The sequence below is a fragment of the Tamandua tetradactyla genome, chromosome 19, assembly GCF_023851605.1.
Source record: "Tamandua tetradactyla isolate mTamTet1 chromosome 19, mTamTet1.pri, whole genome shotgun sequence".
NCBI lineage: Eukaryota > Metazoa > Chordata > Mammalia > Pilosa > Myrmecophagidae > Tamandua > Tamandua tetradactyla.
The window spans coordinates 13,679,176-13,699,967 of record NC_135345.1 but is presented as its reverse complement, the minus strand read 5'-3'; the positions used below and the strand labels follow the sequence as shown (position 1 = coordinate 13,699,967).

General features: G+C 38.1%; 1 long non-coding RNA gene across 1 annotated transcript in view; it reads right to left on the bottom strand.

The window, feature by feature from the left end:
- Nucleotides 1-329: 329 nt before the first annotated feature.
- LOC143663482 (uncharacterized) overlaps nt 330-20,792 on the bottom strand; it is a 49,503-nt gene continuing 29,040 nt past the window's right edge. Inside the window, exons 3-6 of the long non-coding RNA XR_013165954.1 lie at nt 11,477-11,521; nt 9,404-9,603; nt 1,174-1,227; nt 330-405 (exon numbers count right to left, since the gene is read on the bottom strand). This is a non-coding gene — a long non-coding RNA (uncharacterized LOC143663482). The remainder of the gene's footprint in view (nt 406-1,173; nt 1,228-9,403; nt 9,604-11,476; nt 11,522-20,792) is intronic.

The window sequence follows — 20,792 nt, the reverse complement described above, 5'->3', positions numbered from 1 at the left end:
TTCTCTACTCTCCTGTTGCAAGATAAGAGCAGTCCCTGAGACAGCGGATAATATCTGAATCCAGCAAGCTTAGAACAGGAAGGGGTAAGGCCTCCCTGCAATTGGTACAGCAGGTGAATGCAGGCGGAGAGTAAGTAGTCTCCAGAACTGGTTTGCAACCAGGTATAGGAATCACCATTGCAATGTTCTAGGACACAGCACAATTGCAGACACAGAGGTTTCTTGGATGTTTCTATGAATGCTGTTTCTGTGAATACCCCAATGCTGGCCACCAAATCCCCAAATGGATCTTCTTGGGCTCGAATATTCATGGGGTAGACTTGAGGTCACTTACCTTGGCAGACTGACTGCAGAAATCATTCTGTCAGTGGAACTCAGATGGTGGGAAGAAAAGACTCAAAGTATCTGAAACAGTTGGAAGGTTCAAGTTCTTTTAGATAACAGGAAATAAGACATCTGCCTTAAAGCGTTTTGAAAAGGAAGCACTTTAAAAAGCCTCCTATAATCTGATCAATGTTGGGATGCATGTAGTATGAAGGAATTCCAGGTGTGGCTGTGCTTTGTAAAGCTGTTATATGCAGCAGGATAATCAAAGGTGAGTAAAGTATTGAGTTTTATCATTCACTAGGGAAAACCAGGTTCACCTCTTTGTGGGTGGGAAAGAGTTGAAATGATTTAACATAACTTCTGAACTGCGATGGAGTACATATGAAGAGTATTCTAAAGAAAACCAAGTAGCCTACAGGGCCGTTATAATCTGGATTTTCCTGGACAATAAATTCCCTCCAGGGGTCCTATACATGATTAAAACTTTTCATTGAAAAACTTTAGAAATTTCAATATTTTGTCGCTCAAACTATAGTCTCTATACTTTTTCTTCCAATTGGATAGGAAAAAGAAACTATCAGAAGCCTTCTGGATATACAATTTCATTTAATCATTCTACCATCCTTTTATAGTCATTATTAAATGCCACAGTTGTAGATAGCTTTCCTAAAGAGCCTTAAGTCCTTTTATAAGTAAATTGAAGAGACGATATTCATTTTTACATGTATTACTAAATGGATGGATGAATGGAGGAATGGAAGGATGGAGGGAGAAAGTATGAGAAGGAAGGAAGGAGAGATGATAGAATGGGAGAATGGGTGAGTTGATGAATACTCAGTTATTTACTTCTATCCTGGTCCCCATTTCCTGCAGAATGAATGACACCTTCTCTGACCAAACCTGAAGTGGAAGGAAAAAAATGTTGAAGTTGTGTTCAAAACTTGAAAGCTCACTTATTTGTAACTATATAATTTTTATAAATATATTGAATGTCAAATTTATAGCTAAACTGGCCAGCTGTATGAAGGTGAGATTGTGACAATATAAACATTGGAATAAAATTATTTATTTCTGTGAGTTTCAAGTTACCATATAACTCACAAGTATTGCTGAAGTCTGTATATTCCAGAGGATACATGCTATAGTTTATCGTGAGAAATGGTTCATAATTCATTTTCTGGGCTTCCTTTGGTATGCCCAGCCTGAACATTTCAGGATAAAATTCCTTTTCTCTTTGCAGAAATAGAAATGCCACTGTGATTTTCTGGCAGAAGAGTTATTTGTTTCAGAACAACTGTTTTAAGAAGCATTTGAATACGTGGCTCTGTTTGACAAATGCCAACAGTGACAGGCAGGCAGTAGAGACATCTATACTGATGTCACTCCACTCCCCCCTTTCCCAGCTTCACCCAGATTTCAAGGATCACCCAGTACTACAACAGAGCTCAAGAACTAAACTTAATGTAGCATATGTTGATACTTTTTAAAATTCAGAATTATTATAGAGATGACTAAATAATATAGTGTAACTGAAAGGAAAAAATGCATTGCTTCCAATGCAAGCTGCTAAGTGCTGAATTTTATTTCCCCCAAAAGATATGTAAACTTGTTTGGACTTAGGGTCACTGCAAATGAAATTAGTCTAGATAAGATCATACTGGAGTAGGGCTTTAATCCAATGTAGCTGGTGCTCTTATGAGAAGGGGAGTAAAAACATAGACAAGAGGAGAAGGCCATGTGACAATAGAGGCAGAGATGAAGTACTGCACTTGCAAGCCAAGTTAACACCAAAGGTAGCTCACACATACCAGAGTCTGGAAAAGAGGTAAGAAGGGACTTTTTTTCTATGGGTTTCAGGCAGAGTATAGTTCTGCCAGCACCTTGACTTTGAACTTCCAGCATCCAAAATTATGAGAAAGTAAATATTTTTTGTTGTAAGCCACAAAGTTGGTAGTAATTTGTCACAGCTGACCTAGAGAAACAAGCCCACTATCGACAGTAGTTGGTTTTAGTAATTTGATAAATATACTTAGATATTAAGCATTCCATAATGAGACTGCTCACTTAGAGCCTTTCCCCCTGGCCCAAATTCTCAAGTATGGTTATGGGAACTTTCTCACCTCTACCATGCATAGGGCTCTATGTGATTTCCAGAGATACAGTGAGGCAGGCTCCACCTGGGGAACCAGACAGGGACTAATGGGATCTCCTGACATGACTGGGCATTGCTCCTCCTGGGCCACAAGCTAAGGCAACTTGGGGAAGTCCAAGATAATGTCCCTCCTATATTTTAATAGCAACACAGGAGAGATGTTTAGACTACTGTCCCTCATTAGAGACACAATGTCTCTAATTTGCAGGCCTTCTGTTCTCTAGTGATTCTTCTTGCTTTTTGTATAAATTAGTGCAGCTTTCCATCCCACTGACTCTTTAACATGTTATGGTATGGAATGTACCATCTCCCCCCAGGCTTGCTATTCAGAGTCATGGTAGACCCAATGGAGAGTCAAAGTTTCCTTCTAATTCCCCGGTCCACTGTTTCTGCAAAGGGAAGGAAGACGAAGATTTGTGCCTCCACTATTAATCCATCTTCCTGCATTGCAGAAGCAGTTTTAGTTTGAAATATCTTGTCCTTCCTAGCCCTCCTTGCAAAAACAATGTAAAGCACCTTACAACTGAATGCTTAGTATTGAGTTTTGCAGTGAAGGAGCAAGGAATGATGTGGATGGAGAGTGTGGTCACATTAGTAGGAAATGAAAAATCTTAAAAAGTACACAGCTGATGTGACACAGGATAGGTTCCCACACCACGGAACCATATCCCTAAACACTCCTAATTTTAATGCTGAAAATGACAAGAATAAGTCCTCTGCTCTCTATGCCTGAAAAACTGCTCCAATGATGTTCATAACTGACATTCATACTGGGTCTCTGCCATCCTCCAACAAATATCAGCACCTGTGAGTTAGGAGAACCTCTCTCTTTCCTAGGTAGAAGCACAGATGTGGGAAAGCAATAACTTCAGAGGGTTTATTTTAGAAACAGAAAGTTGTCTCCTAGTGACACTTCATTGGTTATGCTGGCAGATCACCCTCTGCTGATCTGTTTTGTCATTTAGTTGTCTGTTGAGGAGACAACAAAATGTTCGTGAGCAGCTGGTAGCGGAATTATGTTTTATGTACAAAGCGTGGGAGAAAATTTTGGCCCAGTGTTATAATTGCCTGATTTGATAGGGGTTGGAGAATAAGCTATGCTGTTATCAAAATTAAATGTGTTTTCTTTCCTCCAAGTTCAGCATCCACAACTCTGATCAAAGTTAGTATGTAAAACCCTTAGGTTTTGTGAATTTCAGATGGGCTGTTGTAAAAAAACATGCTATGAAGTTGCTGGTAAGTCAGGGTCAGCCTGGAGTCTAGCAAGAATTTGGTGATGTGATTTCTTGGTCTGTCTGCAAGTAATCAAGACAGCCCCAGAGAAGTAGGTTCTGACAGTAAACTTATTAGCAGAAGGGCTGACTTGTGAAAAAATGGGGAGTGTGGGGAGTAAGCCCAGCAGCAGGGGATAGAAGGCAATCTGGTCAAACAGGAAGGACCCAGGAGAATAGAAACTTTTAAATCCAGTTTCTCTATTCCTTTTATATAACACAGTATCTAATAATCATGGCATACAAATTGCTTTGGCAGGTAGAGCCTTTTCAAGTACACCATATTCCTTTGCTTCAACAACTTGAGTTGTATGCTTCTAAAGAGTCCTATATTGTTGTTCCACAAACTGTTTATGCCAATTGAACTTCTTATATTAATTAGATCATTAATATTACCTACTGCTATATGAATATAAAAGGAAATTTATTGTTTCTTTGGAAGTTCATTTGAAAAATTTGTTGCAGTTGACTTATTATTGTTTCGTTGTGAGAAAGTTCATTCTAAGAATTGCAGAAAAATCACAAAGATCAAGAGGATCTACCCTATTTTTATTTGCATGTGTCCAAAAGATATCACTCCATTTTAAAGAATTGAGAATTAGGTATCAAAATGGTTCATTACGATTTTTTTCACAAAATAGAATAAGCAGAATGGCAATCATAGTACGCATGTTCAAAGAGGAAGAAATTAACCTTATACCAAAAGATTGGCCAAAAATGACTACTTGAAATGCTTAAGGTATATGTCGTGTATAGTTACTGTATAGCTTTCGTCTTTTGTCACTGTTTTGATCAAGTTGCTAGTCTCAAATCTGGATCTGATGCCTGGAATGTATAAAATCATTCCAGATGGTAAATTGGTAATGTCAGGGGGAAGCAGGAAGAGAGAACGTGGAACAGGAGCTTGGAAGAAGGGAGACACCCACATAGATAGATTGCAATAGGGAGGATTGTCATCAAGAAACAGGATCAAGTCTTTGATGTAGGTTTAGGGCTAAGGCTCATGTGAGAAGGGAGACCGGCTTATCCTACAGGGTCTGGGGAAATGGGGCAGTGAATAACAGCATGGCTGAAGTACAGAGAACAAAAGAAGGATAAGTACAAATACAGAAGAGCATTGTTGAACAGAAATTTTAAGCACTTTCGTAGCCCAGTGGAGCTGCAATGCTTTGCTGCTAGAAAGATAATTATTCTTTTAGAAGATCAGTTTCCTCATCTTGAAACTCTGGCTAATCATCTCTTTGTCATAGGATAGTTAGGAAGATTAAAATGATACTATATATGGATTTCCTGATACACATATATTAATTGCGCAATAAGTTTCTTCTTTTCCTCCTTCTAGTCATCTATTTAGTATTTACTGAGCATCCATTGTATGCCAGGAACTGTTCTCTTTATGCAGATAACATAATGAGTAAAACAAACAGAATCCTGCTCTTATGGCGCTTACACTTGAATGGGGAGACAGGCACTAAATAAATCAGAATATAAATTCCAATAAATGAGAATATAACTTAAAGTCAATATAAAGTCAAGGTGCTATGAGATAAACAATCAATCAGGTTAAAGAAAAGGAAAACCTTCATGTTCTTATGAGGAGAACCATAGGGAATAGGGTGGGGTATATCTAAACATCTTCATACAATCTCTATTTTTATTCAAACTAGAAAGAAGGCAATATGGCAGTGCAGCTATTGCTGCAATTACTGATGACTCTGCAACTGCCTGCAGCACAGAACAGGAATGACTCTTTGCTAGTAAGATTTAGAGAACTCTTAATTTTTAATTTGTAATTAAAACCTTTTTATGAGTTTTGTTCTGATTCTAAGTGTTGTATAATCTTGTTGTAAAGAACTCAAAACAATTCTGTAACTTATTAAAAAGTAAAGAAATTAAAAAAAAAAAACAGTACTCAAAATCCCAGAATCCAAACATGATGATTGTAACAGATTTATTTTTTGTTTTGAAGAAATTCTTTAAGACATCTCTTAGTGCTTATTAATTCCCTCTTTCTGTATGTAAAGTGACTATATTCTAAGGGACATATAGGAAAAATAGAGGCAATCACCAGAGTTCTTGATATATGTATATATATATACTATGACCACACCACACATATATATGTGTATGTATAAAGAATGGGAAGAACGAACAAAGCATTAAACATCTAGAGACAATCATTGACTTGTTCTGAAAGTTGGTATGTGAATAAGATGGTAATACTTCCTCAATATGTATTTGCCTCCTGACATTTCCCAGCTGCCTTACAGTTGTTCGAGTTCCCCTCCCCTATGTGACTGGTTTTGCACTAAGGCCTTGACAAGCCAAACACAATTCTCCAGGGATTCTTTTCCACTGCAAGTACCAAGGTCAGACGGTGCTGGACCAGGAGCACCACCAGCCTGGTGCAACAGGAGAGCAAAGCCCTCCCCAGTCTGCAAGGAGCAAGGATAATGAGCAGGAAATAAACCTTGTGCCATGTGAAATCACTGAGTGGGTCAATTACTGCAGTGTGATCCAGCCTACCCAACCAACCCGCATGAGAAGACATAGCTCAGTCTGTCATGGGGATTAAAACAAGATGAGGTATGAAGTTCGTAATAGAAACTCATATTCAGCTAAATACTAGTTCAATCTGAATGACGGGGACCAGTAGAAAGGACATGAGTTACACCACAAATACTTTGTGGTAACTTTGGGGGGCAAAATAAATAAAATACTGATTAGAATTTACAAAATAACTCCATATTTTGTCTTTTTTCAGAATCTCTTTTAAATTTTTCCATGCTCATTCCACCTCTCCCAGTTCCTCCAGTCTCAGGGACCATAATTAAGAAAACACTACACGTTAAAGTTGTCCAGTAGTTATTTTCCCACCAGTATTCCCCTGACCCACTTGGTCCAGCCATTCTAACGCTCCTGGCTCACACACAGCAATGTGGTCCTTGCCTCAGACCTACTCACCTCCCTTCCTTCTGCCTGCCATGCATTTTCAGTTGGTCTGTCCCTGGCTGGCTCCCTCTTATCACTCAGGACTTAGAAATAACCTTCTGGGTGAGGAATTCCTTGACCTAACACAGTGTGGCTCCTTAATCCTCATACCCTCACTTTCCATGACAAAGTCCCCTTTTATATTTCCCTGATTCTTATCAATGCCAAAAGTCAGTATACTCATGTACTTACTTATTTACTTTCTGTACCCTCTGTTAGGTTGTATAAGTTCCATGAAAGCACTAATTTAGCCCACCTTGGTATATTGACTGTTACATTGCATTCAATACCATTTGTTGAATAAATTCATAGATACTTACTGTATACTAGACACCGTGATAGGTGCTATAGTAGGTATATATTCGAATAAAATCAAGTAATAAGAAATAACTGCTAATTAAAGGCAGTGACAATTTTCTATAGAACTATCAGTAGAATTTTCTGGAGGCATTTTGAGAACTACATTCTGAACTATGGAGAATAAGATTTAGAATCATCAGCTATAATGACAGTGAGAAGAGAGAAGATAAAATAAATTCCATGACAGTCAAAGAGTAGAATCAAGACTCAAGCTCTGAAAATGCAGGACCCAAGTCAGCAATATTGAATTGTCCAGTGGAGCTGAACCTTACGTGGTTGAGAGGAAAGAAAACTGCAAAGGAGCACAGTGCCCACTTGTAAAGAGGACTTCTATGCAACACTGTGGAATGGACATAATTTTGTCCAGAATGGAGAAGCATGAAAACTTTGTCAGCAGGGACCTGACACTATAGATCTGTGTTTGATGTTTGCTCTGACTGCAGAGTGGAGGAAGACTAGGAGAGAGGAAAAAGGGAGGAAGCAGAGGGATGCTGCTGTGGTAGTGCAGGAGAAATAAAACTTGATGGCTAGAACAAGGGCAGTGATAGGAGGGGATAGATAGATCAAGAGACAGTCCTCAGTGGGGCTCATTTAGGACAATGATAAGCAGAAATAAAGGTGTTAATGAGGGACCTGAAATGTTACCATGGACTGAAAAAATGTTTCCAGGCCTTCATTTTACTAAACCCCATTTGTCATATATTTTTATCCTGAGCTAGAAAGCCCCCTTCCAGGACTGGGGAAAAAATGTGCAAATAATAAACCTTCCAACGAGGGGATTTCTGATATTCTTGTGAATATATGTGATTGCTGTAAGAGCTTGCAATCTAGGACCCTCTATAATAGGCCCAACCTGATAACCCATGCTCTCAACTTCAATTCACCGAGTTTTTATATTATAGTTAGTCCATTTGAGTGAGGCATGATAATATTTGTCTTTGTGTTCCTGACATTTCATTCAACATACAGTCCTTAAGTTTCATACACCTAGTTGCATGCCTCACAACTTTTTCCTTCTTGTGGCTGGTCAGTGGTCCATTGTATGTATACACCACCGTTCCTCCTTTCATACCTCAGTTGCATCCTTAGGCCACCTCCATTCATTTTTGATCAGGAAGCCAGAAACACCAGTGTGCAAATGTCCGTTCCTGTCCCAACTCTCAGTTCCTCCAGGTATATACTGGGCAACAGGGCTTCAGGATCGTATGACAACACCACACCTAGCTTCCTATGGAACCACCAGGCTGCCTTCCAAGGGGCTGCACCTCTCATTTTCCCTTCTGATAGCGAATAGGTACATCTCTTTCCCTGCATTTTTTTCTAGCACTTATTTCTCTCTGTTCCTCTTCACTCACACATTGTATAATCCACCCTAAGTGTACAGACATGCCTTTGCCACCATACTCTATTTGAAGACATTTCCTTTTCTTCCACGAGGAATCCATACCCCTTCCTCATGCCCTCTGCCTGTTGACATTTTAGTTTTGCCTTTGTTACATTCAGTGCTAGCATATTACAGTGTTACTGTTGACTATAGAGTCTAGCTTGCATTGATTGTACTTTTTCCCATATACCATCTATTTTCAACACCCTGCAATATTGACATTCATTTGTACTCCCTCATGCAAAACATTTTTTTATTTGTACATTTAATCACCATCATTGTTCACTCTAAGCATTCCTAAATTATACCATTTCAGTCAGTACACTTTATCTTTCCTTCTGCTTTCATATGTGCCCCCAGCACTTCTCCCTCTATCATACTCACGTTCAGCTTCATTCAGTACTTATAATATTGTGAGTAGCATTGATTCTTGAAGACATCTGTATGACTATATAGCTTTTACAGTGTGACCATGAGATTGTAAAAACCTTGTGACTGACACTCTCTTTATCCAGTGTATGGACAGATGAGTAAAAAAATCAGGACAAAAATTAAATGAATAATAATGGGGGATAAAGGGTATGGGATGTTTTGGATGTTCTTCATTTTCATTTTTATTTTTATCTCTTATATTTTTTAGCAGTAAAATTGTTCAAAAATTGATGATGATGATGAATGGACAACTATATTATGATACTATGAACCACTGATTGCACACTTCCAATTATTATATGGTATTACTTGTATCTCAATAAAATTGCATTTAAAAATGGGCTAGAAAGGGTGAAGCAATTTTAGCCCCTTATCTCAAACTTCTTGAAGCCTGTGTTGGCTCATCTCTCAGAAAAGAATATACCAATTACCCTTCCTCACATATCCACTGCAATAAGGTGGATTACGTATCCCAAAGAAACACACCTTCTTGGTCTTGGTCTGTGTCACTGTAGGTGTGAAGCCATTGTAGATGGAATCTCTTGAAGGTGCTGTTTGAGTTAAGATGTGGCCCCACAGAACAAGGTGGACCTTAATATGATTACTGGAGTCCTTTGTCCACAGAAGAAATTCAGACATAGTGAGAGAAAGCCTTGGGTTGAAGTGGAAGCAGGAAGTCAGTGTACCTCGGAAGACAGAAAATAATGCCATGTGATGAAAGCCAAGGAACCTAAGGACTCTTGGCCAGCCAGGACACTGCTGACAGCAGGAAGAACCAAGCCTTCCAGCCTCTCAAACTATAAACCAGTAAATCCTTGTTGTTAAGCCAACCACTGTGCTGTATTTGTCACAGCAGCCTGGAGACACACCTGCTGAGACTGCTACCAGGCATTGGAGAGGGATGTGCAATGTGTGCTACTAATATTTGGGCAGTTTCAATGTCTTCATCAACTCCTCTCCCTTTTGGGGAATTCTGAATAATGTAAATAAAGAAGATGTGGTGGAGGAGAAATTATTAGCGAAAGTTTCCTCGGAAACAGAGGCTGGATTATGAGGTAAGGCTCATGTGCTGACATTTCACTTAGGAGGTGCAGCATAAGGCATCCAGAGTGAGGGAAAAGGAATGGGAGGCAGGGAAGGATGGGGAAAAGATACCAGCTGTCCATACTCCCAGAAAAAATACAGCCATACAAACTGTGCTCACCCAAGGTACATTTCTCTTTTCTCTCTTTCTCTTTCTTTCACTCTCTTTTTTTCTCTAGGACATGGATGATTGACTTCTATTCCACCCCTGTCTATATTAACAAAGTCATTTAATGAGTGCACCCTTCCCATCTTAATATTCACATAAATAAAAGATTTCTAAATGTGCTCCAGAGCATACCCTCTGCTGTTATTCCCTGAAAGCTACACATGCCAGTTCTCTGGTTGTCTGTCATGGTCACATGAAGAAAGTCCTAATTCTAAATATAATTTTCCCAATGTTACATAAACAATCACATTTTGGATATCAAGCAGCCCTTCTCCAATCTTCATTCTTTCATTTATGTGTGATTGGAGTATATAGCTCAGCCAACTATATGTCAGTTATTAAAAACTTCTAGAGAAAAATGATATAATTGCATTATGTTTACTGTGGAGTCTTATGCCTTCTAAAGCCAGTGGAGCCTGAGGAAAGAGCTGAAGCCAGCCTTAGATATTTAATTTCTATCTTCAAATCTTATATGTCAGGAGAGGTTTGGGGGTGGCCATACATGTTATTTAGTTTTTTTAAGTTTAGGAACCAAAGAAGTTCCAAAAGCTTGCTCTCCTTTTCTATTTTATGTCATGGGACTTTCATTTGCTATTTATCTCCCAATTCTGATTCTCTCTACAGGAACTAAAACCCCATTATTCTTAAATGTTCTAGTTTGATGGCACCACAGCAGTGAAGCCATTATGATTCTCCAGGGCAATTTTTTTCCTGGACTAATAACGCTCCATTAACATCTTTCAAAGCCAGAAGAAAATCTGTTTTGAGGCAAAGGGATAAATGCAGCTAAAAGTGAAAAGTAGAATAAAATGCATCCCAATGGCTTTATGTAATTCTTTGCTGACATACGATTTCTCAATTAGACAGCCTCCTTATTCACTGCTGGCTAAGGAAGGAGAATTCTATTAAACTCGGGAAAGGTCTGCTTTCTTTTGCTGGCTCTGCCTGTCAGCGAACACATAGAAGTGATCCTTGGAACTTTTTTACCCCATGAACAATCCAGATGAGATGGAAAAAACTGACAGAATTGAATGCAGTTTCATCAAATTGGGAGTTAATTATGGTTATGTAATATAATATCATATATCACAAAACCTTATTTTTTTTAACTATTAAAGGTCCATGATGAATAAATATATAATTTCCCCCTCTTAAAAGTGATAATAATTATAAATTGTAAATATACATATATAAATTGTATATGTATATTTATTTGAATATGTATGTATACGAATTGCATGTATATAGGTAGCAGGAATAAATATTCCCTAGCATTTTCATAATTTTCTACCATCTATTGTTCTTACTTTAACTCTGCGGACTCTTCCACTGTCATTATGTTGGTCAGGATACTGGTTAGAAAAAACAAAGAGATAAAATTATTTTGTACTATTGAGGATGCTAACTGAAGAAGCAAAACATATCCTGAAAATTAGGCAGAGTAGGAAAAAGTAGAATTCTGGCTACGACTTCTTAGAAAGAGTTTCAGAGACTTTTGGAGATTGTGCATGCACGCCCCCTTCAATGATGTTTAAAATTATTTTTGGATATTTAACATTTTTGTTTTTGATTGCTGCATCCTTGGAGAGGAGTCATTAAGCAGCAACCCAGCTTTATAGTAGTATATATACAATATTAATATATAATATACTAATAAATAGGTGAATAAGCATACAAACCTAGTTTATAGACTCAGTTTCAGAGTGATATCGATAAATGGTGGTAATTTCATCATCTCTTTGCTAATAGCACGTTTTTCTCAACAGAAGTTCTTTTTGAATAATTAATATATTCATTGAGCTTGGAAACCAAGCAGTAAATAGAGGTGATATTGTATCTCATGAAATAATCTTGTGAGTGAATAATTTCAAGTGAAGACAGCATCTCTGAGCTCAAAGAATAAACTTTCACAACCATGTCATGACTTTGTCATACAATATTATGGATAGATTGCAGGCTTTAGAGCCAGACTGCTTGCCTTTGAATCTTATCTCATCACTTATTAGTTGTATGACCTTGGATAAGTGACTTAGACCTTTATACCTCCATTTCCTCATTTTTTAAATGAGGGTAACTGTACTTATCTTGCAGGGTTGATGAGAGCATTAAGTGAAGTAATGCATCTAAATCATTTAGAGCTGGGATCAACATAATCCTTAGATGATGAATAAATGTGAGGTACCATCTGCTGATGACTCAGTTCTGCTATACACCGAATAGAAATGATCTTACACCCTGCACAGGGTGGTTGCAATAACTAGAGAGCATGTAGTTAAAAAGTTCCTATTAGACTGCCTGCCATATAATCTTACTTAAGACACAGTCTGCTCTCACTGTTGCTTATAGAAATGTTGTATAGACTAACAAAATGTACGATAACTACATGCTTCACACATTTATAAAGCACTTCATAAGTTACAAAGAAGTTGATGCTAGTTTCCTTATTTAATTCCTATAACAACATTCCTAAGGTTATGCAACTATTCACCTATCAAATGAGAACTAGAATAGTGGTAGATTTTTTTTTAGCACCAACTCTTACCAGTAACTCCATTTGTCCTTGAACATTCATGATGCTATTTAATCTTTCAAAAATCCCAAAAGTTAGAGATGATTATACTCTGGGATGCAGAAAGCATTGTTTTCTACAGCTACAGAAGTGCCAGAATTTGTCTTTGTGACCGAGTTTGTCTGTAGATTCAGGCCATTGATGCTATTAAATAGCACATTGCATTGTGTGCATAGGAGCATATTACTTTTATGATGTCATGTTAAACTAAAGAAGAAGAATTGGATACCCATATATGTAAAATGCTGATTACATCTGTGAGCTTTGGAGCAACACATCTTCCTAGTTCCCATTTACTCACTCTGCCCTATATTCACCCAAGTTTCATTAAAAGAAAAGAAAAACAAATTAAAAAAATAAAAAATAAAAAGAGAAAAGAAAGGCAAGGCAAGGCTCTAGCAATGAAAGCTGCCCGGGTGTGTGTGCCAGTGGAGGACGTCTCTGGGGTCCGGATCAGCAACGCTGTCCCTTTTATCTTCTAGTGCCTTTAGCTACTGTGATCTGTTCAGCCTTCTGTGGCTACATATGTCTCCAAGCAGAGTGATTGTTCCTAACAGTGTGAAGTCTGCATTATCGTCCCCCCTGCCTTTTGAATCACTCTAAATTAAGCAGTGACTGTTTGTACTGGCAGAAGGAAAAGACTGCTTGTGTCCAGTCGAGCCTACTGATGTTTATGAATTCCCCACCCCACCCACACACACTCAGCACACACACAAGAAAGAAAAGAGGAAATCTAGCTCCCTTCTTTAAAACATAATATAAATAATTCTCTTTCCTTCACATAGACAGAAATACCAAGAGGGTAGATCTCATAAGAGATAAGTAAAATTATTTGTTCAAACAATAGCCAGTTGGATTTGTTGCCAACAGGAGGCGGAATGTAAAATTCTCAATGTGACAAGAAGGAGTTGGCATTTAAGTGATAACAGGAGAATGAAAGGCAGGAGAGAAAGAAGAAAAATCAAATAAATGAAATGAACTTAGTGGGAAGTATTGCTAAATTGATCTCAGTGAAAGGCCAGCAATGTAGAGGCTTGTGTTAAATGAGCACAACGTTGCCTGACACTCTGCTGGCTCCTGGCATTGAAGAGGTTTATCATTTGTGTATCAGATGATTATTGAGAATCTCCTATGTGCAAAGCATTCTGCTCAACATTCACAGAGAGAAAGGAAAGGGTGAGGTAACCAGAACATGAATCCCCCCTCAAATGGCTTAATGTGGAGTATGGTAGTGAAACCTGCCCAAAGAATATCATGGGGCTAAGGATGGTGGAGGCAGGAGGTAGCTGAGTGAGGACAGGGACATCTCCGAATAGGAAAATTAGATGCCACATCTAAATCCAGACTAGGCGCACGGGATATAGGCTTAGTGGGGTCTGAGTTTGGCATCCTAACTTCTAGACTTTCCCCTTCCTCCAGCAACAAGACACTTGCCTCCTGCTCCCCGCCCCCCCCCATAGAATCTGTGCCCCACACAACTGCTTACATTATTCTAATGCAAATTTGACCATCATCCCATCTGCTTAAAACCCTTCAGTTACACACCTCCATGCTTTACTGTACAAGATAAACATCAGAGATTCTTAATAAGATATATAAGACTTTTCATGATCTTGTCCCTGTTTTCTTTCCCTCTATCCTTTTCTCTGCTCTGCTGACTCTCCCTCTATGGAACTAATTGAAGTCCCTTCAATGGGCCATATTCTCTCTCTGCTCTGTATTTTTGCACATGTTATTTTTTCTCTCTGGAATATCCTCATCCCTTTTCTCTGTGCCTCATACATATTTATCTATCAGGTCTCAGTCATGTTGCCACTTTTTCTAGAAGTGTGGTTTTCTACCTTGGTTACACATTAGCATCACTTTTGGAAGATTTAAAAAGATACCATGCCAGGTCTCACTCCAAGTCTACTGGGGTAGAATCTGGGCATTAATATTTTGTAAAAGCTCCTTAAGTGACTCTAATACCCAGAAAGCATTGAGAACCACTGTGAATAGTATTATTTCCACTTTTCCCAAAACTGTGCAAAATGCTTCATCTTGTAGAACAAGGTTCTGCTAACTTTTTCTGGAGCAGATTCTGTCAAAACACCTCAACTCTATCATTACAGCTCAAAATCAGTCATAGTCAATATGTAAATAAATGGGCATGGTTGTGTTCCAACGAAATTTTATCTACAGAAACAGGGTGTGGGCCAGATTTGGCCTGTGGGTTGTAGGTTGCCAAACTTTACTCTATAGAATACCCTGATGTCCATATCACAATGGATTACTATTGTCATATATATATATGTGTGTGTGTGTGTGTCATATATATGTATATATATATACATATATACATATATCACACACATATATCCATCTCTCACACTCAACAGTAACCTTCTTAAAGGCAAACACTGTCTCACTCACCTTAGTAGATTTCTTGCCCATTACGGTATGTGACATACAACTGAAACCCAATGAATCCTTGTTGAATGAATACCTGAGTAAATGAATAAAAGGATGGAGAAGAGACAATGCTGATATTCTGTTTCAAGACTGAGTTCATATCAAAAACTACTTTTGGGCTCTGGGTTTGTGAAGCAGTCTGGATGGAGGGAAGGGACACTATATCCCAACCCAGCATTAGGATTGATTATGGAGTTGCATTTTATAAAATCTATCCTGGTTCTGACATTCTGTGACATGAGAATCATCTTTTAGAAAAATTCCATTGATAAACAGTTCTTTAGACCAAGAGGAGAACTCCATTCTGGTCTTCCTTCCCTACATTCTTCAGTGATTCACCTGGAAATGTGCAGAAGGTAGCAAAAGAACCATGGGGAGAGTCCTAACTCTATTCAAGGCTTTCATAAACAGCATCTCACTGATGTACACCTTCTTCTATGCCAGTCTATCTTAGATAAAGACAGCTGATTGATGTTCCTTAAACTACGCCTTTGGAAAGATCCCATGGTACAAGTTCTTCCACAGTTAGTCACTTCCTTAGTCTCAAGTGTAAAAGCATTAGCTTGGCTTTAGAGATTTTCCACAATCCTTCCTATTTTGATGAAGCATAACCTCAGCAGCTTCTCAAAATGCTACCTCCAGAACCTCTGGGATGATGCCAAATAGAATAAGCTGAGTTCAATTCTGATCCAGGAAATAATGAGAGAAGTGACAGAAAAATGACCAGGATTGCAGTTCCAGGGTGTGAGAGACCAGAGAAGGTCTTCTACACTATATAGGAAGGTCCTGGATGAAAAAATGGAGAAATGGGGACAGAGAGAACAGGATGAGTGTGCTCGGTTGGGACCCCGCCACGGGTAAGTAGAGGCACACAGGGAAGTGCAATTCTTGAAGGAGTGAAAACTTAGATATACATGAACAACCTACATTGACTCAAGAAGAAATAGAAAATCTCAACAAACCAATCACAAGTTAAGAAATTCAGTCATTTATCAAAAAGCATCCTACAAAAAAAAGCCCAGGACCAGATGGCTTCACAGGAGAATTTTACCAAACATTCCAAAAAGAACACCAATCCTGCTCAAACTCATCCAAAAAGTTGAGGAGAAAAGAAACACTACCTAACTAATTTTAGGAAGATAACAACACTTTCATACCCAAACCAGGTAAATATGCTACAAGAAACGAAAACTATAGACCAAACTCCCTAACGAAGATTGATACAAAAACTCTCAATAAAGTACTTGCAAATTGAATCCAAGTACATTAAAAGAATCATACACCATGACCAAGAGAGGTTTATACCAGGAATGCAAGGGTAATTAAAGGCAGGAAAATCAATCAATGTAATACAGCATGTTAACAAATCAAAAGAGGAAAATCACATGATCATTTCGATTTGAAGCTGAAAAAGCATTTGACAAAATTCAACATCTTTTTCTGATAAAAATACTCCAAACTGTAGGAATCAAAGTTTAAAGGAAACTTCCTCAGTATCATAAAGGGGATATATGAGAAACCTGTGGCCAGCATCATACTTAATGGTGAGAGATTGAAAGTATTCCCCATAAGATCAAGAATGAGACAAGGATGCCCATTGTCATTACTACTACTCAACACTGTACTAGAACTTCTAGGTAGAGCAGTCAGGCAGGAAAAAGAAATAAAAGGCATCCAAATCAAAACAGAAGAAGCAAATTTTTCATTATTTGAAGATGACATGATCCTATATTTGGAAAATCCTGAGAAATATATACAAAATTACTTGAGCAAATTCAGCAAAGTAACAGGATACAAGATTAATGTACAAAAGCCAATAATGTCTCTATACACAAATAATGACCTAGCTGTGGAGACAATTAAGGAAAAAAATCCATTCAAAAGCAGCTAAAAGAATCAAGTATCTAGGAATAAATTTAACTAGGATGTAAAGGAACTGTGCACAGAAAACTACAGATGATTGCTAAAAGAAATAAAAGAAAATCTAAATGGATGCAAAGATATTCCATACTCACTGTACTGGTTTGAAAGGATTTATGGACCCTAGAAGAGCCATGTTTTAATCAAAATCCCATTTTGTAAAGGCAGAATAATCCCTATTCAATACTGTATGTTTGAAACTGTAATCAGATCATCTCCCTGGAGATGTGATTTAATCAAGAGTGGTTGTTAAACTGGATTAGGTGTCGATATGACTCCACCCATTTAGATGGGTCTTGATAAGTCTCTGGAGTCCTATAAAAGAGGAGACATTTTGGAGAATGAAGGAGATTTAGAGAGAGCAGAGAATGTTGCAGCACCATGAAGCAGAGAGTCCGTGAGCCAGTGACCTTTGGAGATGAATAAGGAAAATGCCTCCTGGGGAACTTCAAGAAACCAGAAGCCAAGAGAAAACACTCACAGATTACTCTGGATCACCATGTGCCCTTCCAGCTGAGAGAGAAGCCGTGACTGTGTTCTCCATGTGCTTTCCCACTTGAGAGAGAGACCCTGAACTTCATCAGCCTTCTTGAATCAAGGTATCTTTCTCTGCATGCCTGTGATTGGACATCTCTATAGACTTGTTTAATTGGGACATTTTCTTGGCCTTAGATCTGTAAACTAGCAACTCATTAAATTCCTGTTTTTAAAAACCATTCCATTTGTGGTATATTGCATTCTGGCAGCTAGCAAACTAGAACACTCATGGATAGGAAGGTTAAATGTGGTTAAGATGTTCATTCTATCCAAACTGATCTACAGATTCAATGCAACACCTATTAAAATAGCAACCTACTTTGAAGACTTGGAAAAGCGAGTTATCAAATTTATTTGGAAGGGACAGAGACCCCCAAATGCCTAAATATATTCTAAAAAAAAGAAGAGCAAAGTGGAGGACTGACACACTTCTTGATATTAAAGCTTATTATAAAGCCACAGTGGTCAAAACAGCATGATACTGGCACAAAGATAGAAGTGTTGACCAATGGAATTGAAGCAAGAGTGCAGTGATAGACCACCAAATCTATGGACAAATGATCTTTGAGAAGGCCCTCAATTCCATTAAACTGGGACAGAACAGTCTTTTCAATAAACTGACATGGGTGAACTGATTATCAATAGCTAAAAGAATGAAAAAGACCCTTACCTTACACCTTATACAAAAATAGATTCAAAGGCCTAAATATAAGATCAAATAACCATAAAACTCCTAAGAGATATACAGGGAAACATCTTCAAACCTAGTAATAGGAGGTAGTTTCTTAAACTTTACACCCAAAGAATAAGCAATGAAAGAAAAAATTGATAAATGGGAACTCCCCAAAATCAAATGTTTCTGTACCTCAAAGGACTTTGTCAAAAGGTGAAGAGGCAGCCAACACAACGGGAGAAAATATTTGGAAAACACATATCAGATAAATGTTTGATACCCTGTGCACATAAAGAAATCACGGAACTCAACAACAAAAGACCAAACAACCCAATTGTTCTAGTTTGCTAGCTGCGGGAATGCAACACACCAGAGACGGATTGGCTTTTAATAAGAGGGGATTTATTTTGTTGGTTCTTCAGAGGAAAGGCAGCTAACTTTCCACTGAGGTTCTTTCTTACGTGGAAGGCACAGGATGGTCTCTGCTGGTCTTCTCTCCAGGCCCCTGGGTTCCAACAACTTTCCCCGGGGTGACTTCTTTCTGCATCTCCAAAGGCCTGGGCTGAGCTGCAAGTGCTGAGATGAGGAATGCTGAGCTGCTTGGCTGTGCTACATTGCGTTCTCTCATTTAAGCACCAGCCAATTAAGTCAAAGTCACTCATTGCAGCAGACACACCTCCTAGCCGACTGCAGATGTAATTAGCAACAGATGAGGTTCACATACCATTGGCTTGTGTCTGCAACAGAACTAGGTATGCTCACCTCGCCAAGTTGACAACTGAATCTAACTAACACACTAATTATAAAATGGTCAAAAGATGTGAATAGAGATTTTTCTGAAGAGCAAATACAAAGGCTACAAAGCACATGAAAAGATGCTCATCGTCATTAGCAACAACAGAAATGCAAATCAAGACTACAATGAGATATCACATCACACCTATAAGAATGGCTGCTTTTAAACAAACAGGAAGCAATAAATGCTGGAGAGGACATGGAGAAAACTGGAACACTTTTTCACTGCTGATGGGAATGTATAATGGGCACAGCTACTGTGGAAGATATTTTGGTGGCTCCTCAGAAAACTAAACATCAAATTGTCTATGTCCTGGCTATACTACTACTTGATATATACCCAAAAGAACTGAAAGCAGTGACATAAAGAAACTTTTTTACACTGATGTTCATAGAGGCATCATTCACAATTATTCACATTGCCAAAAAGTGGAAACAACCCAACTACCCAGTTCATTAGGGGGATTATAAGGAATTTTGCCATTTTTTAAAAATTTTTTTTATTAATCAAAAAAAAGAAAAGAAATTAACACAACATTTAGAAATCATTCCATTCTACACATGCACTCAGTAATTCTTAGTATCATCACATAGATGTATGATCATCATTTCTTAGTACATTTGCATCAATTTAGGAAAAGAACTAGCAAAATAGCAGAAAAAGATATAGAATGTTAATATAGAGAAGAGAATTAAAATAATAATACTAATAAAATATATATATATATAAAAAGGAAAAAGAAAAAAACAAAAACAAAAGATACAAGCACACAAACAAACAAACAAAAAACCATATTTCAGGTGCAGCTTCATTCAGTGTTCCAACCAAGTTACATTACACTTAGGTATTATTGTGCTGTCCATTTTTGAGTTTTTGTATCTAGTCCTGTTGCACAGTCTGTATCCCTTCAGCTCCAATTACCCATTATCTTACCCTGTTTCTAACTCCTGCTGGTCTCTGTTACCAATGATATATTCCAAGCTGATTCTCGAATGTCGGTTCACATCAGTGGGACCATACAGTATTTGTCCTTTAGTTTTGGGCTAGACTCACTCAGCGTAATGTTGTCTAGGTCCATCCATGTTATTACGTGCTTCATAAGTTTAGTCTGTCTTAAAGCTGCATAATATTCCATCGTAGGTACACACCACAGTTTGTTTAGCCACTCGTCTGTTGATGGACATTTTGGCTGTTTCCATCTCTTTGCAATTGTAGATAATGCTGCTATAAACACTGGTGTGCAAGTGTCCATCTGTGTCTTTGCCCTTAAGTCCCTTGAGTAGATACCTAGCAGTGGTATTGCTGGGTCGTAATCCATTCTGCCATTCTATGTCTTTTGATTGGGAAATTCAGTCCATTAACTTTTAGTCTTATTACTGTTTGGATAATATTTTCCTCTACCATTTTGGCTTTTGTATTATATATATCATATCTGATTTTCCTTCTTTCTACACTTTACTCCATACCTCTCTCTTCTGTCTTTTCGTATCTGACTCTAGTGCTCCCTTTAGTATTTCTTGCAGAGCTGGTCTCTTGGTCACAAATTCTCTCAGTGACTTTTTGTCTATAAATGTTTTAATTTCTCCTTCATTTTTGAAGGACAATTTTGCTGGATATAGGAGTCTTGGTTCTCTTTTAGTAATTTAAATATATCATCCCACTGTCTTCTAGCTTCCA